The 7,807-nt window shown below is 31.0% G+C and overlaps 1 long non-coding RNA gene across 1 annotated transcript in view; it reads right to left on the bottom strand.

Annotated features, from left to right (window-relative positions):
• Positions 1-207: 207 nt before the first annotated feature.
• LOC137639033 (uncharacterized) overlaps positions 208-7,807 on the bottom strand; it is an 8,262-nt gene continuing 662 nt past the window's right edge. The window contains exons 2-4 of the long non-coding RNA XR_011044214.1: positions 4,282-4,340; positions 1,936-2,043; positions 208-541 (exon numbers count right to left, since the gene is read on the bottom strand). This is a non-coding gene — a long non-coding RNA (uncharacterized lncRNA). The remainder of the gene's footprint in view (positions 542-1,935; positions 2,044-4,281; positions 4,341-7,807) is intronic.

Raw genomic sequence — 7,807 nt, 5'->3', positions numbered from 1 at the left:
TATATATACATACATACATATATATATATATATATATATATATACATATACATATATATATATATATATATATATATATATATATATATATATATATATATATATATATATATATATATATATATATGTGTGTGTGTGTGTGTGTGTGTGTACATGGAAAATTAAATAGTTACCCATTAATAATTTTTAATTGATTAACAAAATCCTCACAGTAGGTTGAATTTCATAAACTTAATTCTCTGTTATGATGTATTTTTTTATATATTCAATTATCTGCCTAAAGGTTACATATGCGTTTAGGATATCATACTTTATTATCTTAAACAATAGGAATTATCATCATTGTAAAATTTACTATTGAAAAACCTCTCCAATTCTACATTCCTTCAAATAAAATCAATGGAGCTAAATAATATCATGAATGACCAAGAGATTCCTATGAGTGATTGATGTTTTAGGATCCCTGCTGATTCTTCTGGAGTCACAATCTTTAGGGGACAGCAGTTGTATCGCAGTCGACCTCCTTATTCTGGTTCGAATGCTGAAGGGACATAAAAGAGAAGATTTAGATTCAATCTTCTAAGTAAAATATAGTTACAAAGTAAATAACACAATTGAGTGAATATCTGGGGATGGAGAAAGGAGCAGACGCTCGTGGAAATGATGATAAATTAGACTTCACTATGGCACTACACCTGAAATAGGCAACTTACTGATTCAAATGTTGGAAAATGAACCTTAGTTATGGCCTGATCTACATAAAAGAATTATGATCGTATTTGTAAATATAACTGATAATAATAGATCATAAAGTAACACCTTGCTAGAATACTCAAAATAATGGACTTTCTCTTGTGAATCTCTTTTATCTGGCCCTTCCTACCTTTTCGTCAATAATACAAGGCTACGGATATGTCTTACAAGAAAGATTGCACATTTTTACAGTTGGGGAAGGCGTCTGAATTCATTGCATTTCAATGTGAGTTAGGATTAATTACAAGAGTTTCAAAGACATTATACGAGAAGAGTTTCAAGCGACTCATACCTCGGTTATTAGAATGTACCAGAAATAAAAAACTGTTCAACAAAATTTTCATCCGATGTTTGTGACAAAATATAGATGGATATAAATTAGATAAAAAGATAGTTTTAGCTTTTCTATAGATGAATGTGAAAACAGGAAATTTTGGCTCAATGCCCAAGAACATCATTCAAGGAAAGGCCTCAAAAAGATTTGATTAATGCAAGATTTGAAGATTTTGGTTCTGAATGTTGCCACTGAGTCCGCTTGTCTTTTGGTGACTATAATCATCCCATATGTCAGTCCTACTTCTGTTCTAGATATAGAGATTACTATGGCAAAAAGTAATTTCCTTGATTTGTGGAGTAAATCGATAAATCCCTTACACACAGTCCCCCTTTTTTTTTGTACGAATCGAACATGAACGTGATTGTGAATTTCTCAGTTCACAGATGATGATGTCTTTATTCGCTTTGAATATGGATTGAAATGACAAACTTTTTTGGTCCGGAATCTTTCACATTTTTCGTTTTTAACATCCAATATATCTCCAGTAAACAAGCAGCAAAAGGGGACCATATATAGTGACCAGGCACCAGTGGTGATCTTAAGAAAGGTTTGCAGTCACCTTTAGAAGTCTACTGAACACGCTATCTAAATTTAAATGCAAAACTTTCTGATAAGAATAGAATGAGCATTATAAAGAATATAGGAAACGATCCATAACTGTACTTACAACAACAACATAAATTTCAGTCAAAACTACTCTATATAGTGCATGCATAATCATATCGGCCTGATCATATCACAATTTACCTCGAAGACAAAGTAAGGAAATAAAAGTCAAGGCAAGTTATGGGCCAGAAAAGTGTAATAAAAGAGAATAAATAAAAAAAGAAAAGAACAGGATTTACCTTGTAATGTCCTTCAGCTCCAGGAGGGAAATTTAATTTTATGTTATATTCGGCTGGTTGTGGATCAGGATTCGGGTCCGGCAATGGGTTCCCTGCTACCTGGGACAGCTGAAAAGTATACGTACATATATTTATTTACATAAACATACACATATATATTAATATGTACACACACACACACACACACACATATATATATATATATATATATATATATATATATATATATATATATATATATATATAAATTATATATATATATATATATATATATATATATATAAATTATATATATATATATATATATATATATATATATATATATATATACTATACTTATATATAGAATAGTATATAGTATACCACTATAAGTCATAGTGACCTTTATCGCCTTTACTGGAAGTTGATTGCTAACATTTTGATTGTGAAAATTAGGTAGATGACAAAAACGCTATAAATGAATGAAGGGTGGAGGTTGAAGCAAGGCAAATAGTACATGGCTCAAGTATTCTTATAAAACTATCAATTGAGAAATTATAAATCGAATGGAGGAAGTTGTCTATCCAACAGAATAAGCGACCCTGTTACTTACTTTTGGTGACTTTTCCCTTAACCAAATATGCCTTGTGAACTCTGGTCCACCATTCCGTCACACAATCCTTACGATGTTGCATCAATTCAATTGTAATAATATCATGTTCAGGTGTGTTTCCTTTCTGTAACTTCTAACATCCCTTTCCAAGATCTTCGGCAGTCACTTCTACATGCATGCTTGGACTGAAAACAACACTTTCAAGTCTGACATCAATCAGTGCTGCACCTTTTCTATTTCTTATATTCAGGAAACATTTAATATACCATCGGTATTTTCCTAGAAGTGAATCACGTGTGACAGCATAGCTTCAATCGTATCTTCTATTATAAGACCCATTTGTTCATTATCTTTCCTCTTTGCATTTGTTTTCATGATTCTCCATTAGATTTATCCTCACTTTTCTCCTCCATTTCAGATAATTGCCATCCTTTTCTATCCCACTTTAACCTTGATTACACCATTCATCACCTTGTTTCCATAAACCCCTTCTTCTTTATTATTGTACACCTGCAGCTCAAATATTTTAAATTTTTCCTCCATCAAATTTCCTATCTTTTCCTCGTACATTTTATTATTTTCTTCCCTCTTCCTAACCCCCTTTACCCCGAAACACTGACGTCACCACTTCATCGAGGAATCTAAAACAATTCCCATCTAGTTCTCTTAATTACTTTTTACAATCACATTTTCACATTTGCCTCGTCAGATCATACGTATCTTAACTTTTAATGCAACTTATAAATTACTATCCAATTTAGCTCCATCTTCTCATCATTACACCCAACAAACTACTCTTCCATCGACCCAGTTTAAGGTTTAAAGGTTTAAAAGACGCTCATGAATGGCAGAGGCAAGGGACAGTAACATTCCCCTATCAAGCAAGACAATGTACTAGGAACTGACCATATATTCATATGATCAGGCCCCAAACCCCTCTGCACCTAAGCTAGGACCAAGGAGAGCCAGGTAATGGCTGCATAGACCTATAGGCTCCCCAAAAACCCCATCCTTAGCTCACAAGGATGGTGATGTTACAGCGACTATAGGAACTAACGAGTTTGAGCAGGACTCGAACCCCAGTCTAACGTTCACCAGTGAGGGACGTCACCGCCTCGGCCTCCACAACCCTAACAAATAATCGAGTAAAATACTTCCCGTGTCATTTCCTATTTCCTAAAAAGCCTTTTATTTCCTAGAATCAAGTTTATATAGGTATGAATCTTCACAAGACTCCATTCTTACTCGCTTCTGGAAAATCATAATTACAAACACTCTATCTCTTTTCCAATCCTAAAGTGAACCATTCATTCATGTTCTCCAAATTCAGCCGGACAAAAATTTAAATGGCCTTATAGTTGCGCACACACATACACACGTACACTCACATACACACACACACACACACACACATATATATATATATATATATATATATATATATATATATATATATGAATATATATATACATATATAAATATATATATATATATATATATTTATATATATATATATATATATATATATATATATATATTCATATATATATATATATATATATATATATATATATATGTATATATATACATACATATATATATATATATATATATATATATATATATACTGTATATATATACACATATATATATACTGTATATATATAGGTATATATATATATATATATATATATATATATATATATATATATATATATATATATACACTTACTTTTCAAGAATTATACACTTACCATCATGAATGCCGCCACTAAAAATGAGATGATAGCTAAGAAACGCATATTTCTGAGGCCTGAAAGCAGAAAAGCGTGTTATTACGATTGCCATTTTTATATGGACATAGATAACAATCAACAAATTAACCAGATATTTTTTCGTATTGATTACAAACACGTAATCAAGTGAAGAAAATGACTGATGCAATTTATATTGAGCCTCCTCTTGTATTAGTCACAATTATTAGCTCTTTATTCTCTTTCATGGTTATACATCTCACTGCCATTCATATTTCACCAGCTGATTTCACTGTATTCCAGAAAATGATTCCAGACCAGTGGACTAATTAAAAACTACGTTTAATGAGTGACGGTTAATATGGAAGATGAAAAATATCTTGACTTTCTTTCCTGCTTTGACAGGGATTGTTAATATATTTTGCTTGAACTAAAAAAACGATAAATTTCTCTTTTAGTTGCAAAAAAAATAAAACAGTATTTATCATAAGTTTATATCTAATGAAGATATAAGCTTTCTTAGAGGTACCTTCTTCAAAAAAAAAAAAAAAAAAAAAAAAAAAAGTATATTGGTACTTAGGTAATAAATCATTCAATCAATGACTACATATTTTCCAGTGTACTGAATCAGAAAAATCCCATGTGACGAAAAATCTTAATTATGCAAAGTGAGCATAATTCGTGATAATCATTATAAACAAAGTTCATTTAAGGACGCGAAAAGGCAATTTCATATTTCATGAGCCAACTCAGTGACCTCCATCAAAGAAAAAAAGGGGGAGAAGCAAAAGCAAAGCTGCAATTTGTCGCCACCAAGGAGTGTCGTGGCAGACGCCATCTTGTGTAAGTGATTACGTGTCTTCCTTTGCAGTCTATCGACGGTCGACGTTTGCCTTCAAGGGAACAAGTAAATTTACCCAACACTTTCCTATTCAAGAGATACTAGTTTTTCTTATACTCTGCTACTGCTTTGTTGTAATTATCGTCATTATTTATTAATAGCTGATAAAATTGCTGTTAAGAACATCGCAATTCTAATGCCATCTATGCAATCACTGATATATTACGATTGTTATTATAGCTTTCTTATTATCACCTATATCATTATCATTGTCATTGTCTGAGACATTATCGTGACTATCGTCATCAAAACCATTATCATACATTATACTCTCCTATCCATCACTTTCACGATCATTCTCAGTATCTTCATCAGGAAAGATTATTATGTCACTGGCAATAATAGTATTCCTAAATACTTATACTAACTGTTATGTTTTTGCAGGTCCAATACTTTCCATTGGATAAAAGAATTTGACATTGCGTGCATCTTATTAAAAAGTAAGTGTTAGAGTCAAAGAGAATATAGAAAAAAAAAAAGATTACCCCTAATTAAAAAAAAATACCTATTCAGTATCACAACAAGATCATTCGAATATATCACAAATTTACATAGAACACCTGCCACAGGTGTCTCGCTATCCAAACACTTGTTCAGAACTGTAATCTGTCCACTAAATAATGAAGACTCAAAGGACAGCCTACATGTAACGAATGATTTTAAAGGTCAAATGGTCAGTAAGTATGGCGCATATCGGATGAATACATTGTTGAGTCAGAATCCGAGACTACGTACCTGCTAATTTTGTCGGTATATATATAAAGAAATGAATAATTTGGTAATAAAGCTTAAGCCTGTGATCTGCCTCTAAAATACACACATACACAAACAAATAATCGAACACACACAGACATACATACACACAGACACACATACACACATACACACACACACACACACACACATATATATATATATATATATATATATATATATATATATATATATACATATATATATATATATATATATATATATATATATATATAACAACGATAAATCCTAAAAAAATATTAATCCTTTACAATAAGAATTACATATCATGATGTGGAAAACCCAAATAAGATAGACATTTTCTGAAGATATTCAGATAAGTCTACATTGTGCGAGATATTTTAGAAAATAACTCCAAATGTGAAAAATTTTGGTTTGAACAGTAAAATAAGAAATCACAAATCAAGATATTATGTTTTCATTTGAGGTATCTATAAATAATGATAAATAGTAAATAACAATGAAAGGTTAGCAATACACAACAAACTTTAGATTTTTCCCACTCTTTTGAGAGGAATCAAGTTTAGAATACATACTCATTATATGATAAAGAGCAATTGTCCGGTTATATATATATATATATATATATATATATATATATATATATATATATATATATATATATATATATACAGTATATATATATATTTATATATATATATATATATATATAAATTTATTTATATATATATATATATATATATATATATATATATGTATATATATATATATATATATATATATATATATATATATATATATATATATATATATTTACCGGTCATGTTTAGTTCTGCCCGTCCTCGGATATGGGGAGAGGGAGTGGTCATTTCCTGGTGACAGGATATCTATCTGAACATTTAGCCGTCATTTATGATGGGTCGTGTACACAACTCTCTCTCTCTCTCTCTCTCTCTCTCTCTCTCTCTCTCTCTCTCTCTCTCTCTCTCTCTCTCTCTCTCGTAGTAGTAGTAGTAGTAGTAGTAGTAGTAGTAGTAGTAGTAGTGGTAGTAGTAGTAGTAGTTGAAGCAGAGAACCTAGTTTTTCATCTAACCGTGATCCAAAATACTTAATAAACATTGGTTTGGAAGAAAAATAGTTCTAAAGTAAGCTATCTACCTCCTCTTAAAGGACAGAGCATCAGATGTTTCGGGAAAAGGGGACGATTGATTAGGTAACTGAACTATCCACACCAAGAATTACAGATTATCTATAACGAGAAGCGGCTTAATGGTCTTTGAAAAAGCTTTTTGTGGGAAGGAAAAGCTCCTAATGAGCTCAGTGGTACAGTTGGTGTCATCAATTCTAATAAACTGCTGAACAACAATGAAATTGTTGGCAACGCTGCCTATAAAACAAAGTCGCTAAACTTGTAAAAACGAGACAAAAAGTATATTCTAATTCTATTTTACAAAGTTTTCTTAAGCAAATAACAATAATTTTTCTATACACGACTTCATAAAATTAATCAAAATGTTTTTGACACTTGTTTACAGGCTCTGACTTTCTTTTACAGGCAGCGCTGCCAAAAGTTTCTGTTGCTAAACAGCGTTATCTGCTACAATGTAGGAGCTGTCAGGCATCTCTTTAACTTTCCGTGAAGTGTATTGGAATTAATGGAGCTAACTGTACAACGGCCTGAACAGAGCCTATAGAAAAAAAAAAAAATTGCATTTCTCTTTCGCAGCAGAGAGAAAGAAGATTGGGAGAATTAGTTACGGTTTAATTAACGAGGAATAAAGATATATGACAAATGTATAAAAGCATTACATGGAGAGAATTAGGGGCAACATAAAACTTCAAAAATTGGAATAGAAAAATACGTAAAAAATTATCTGAAATACCCTTACA

The sequence above is a fragment of the Palaemon carinicauda genome, chromosome 4, assembly GCF_036898095.1.
Source record: "Palaemon carinicauda isolate YSFRI2023 chromosome 4, ASM3689809v2, whole genome shotgun sequence".
Lineage (NCBI taxonomy): Eukaryota > Metazoa > Arthropoda > Malacostraca > Decapoda > Palaemonidae > Palaemon > Palaemon carinicauda.
Note: the sequence above shows the minus strand (reverse complement) of the source record. Positions and strands in the feature narration are given on the sequence as shown.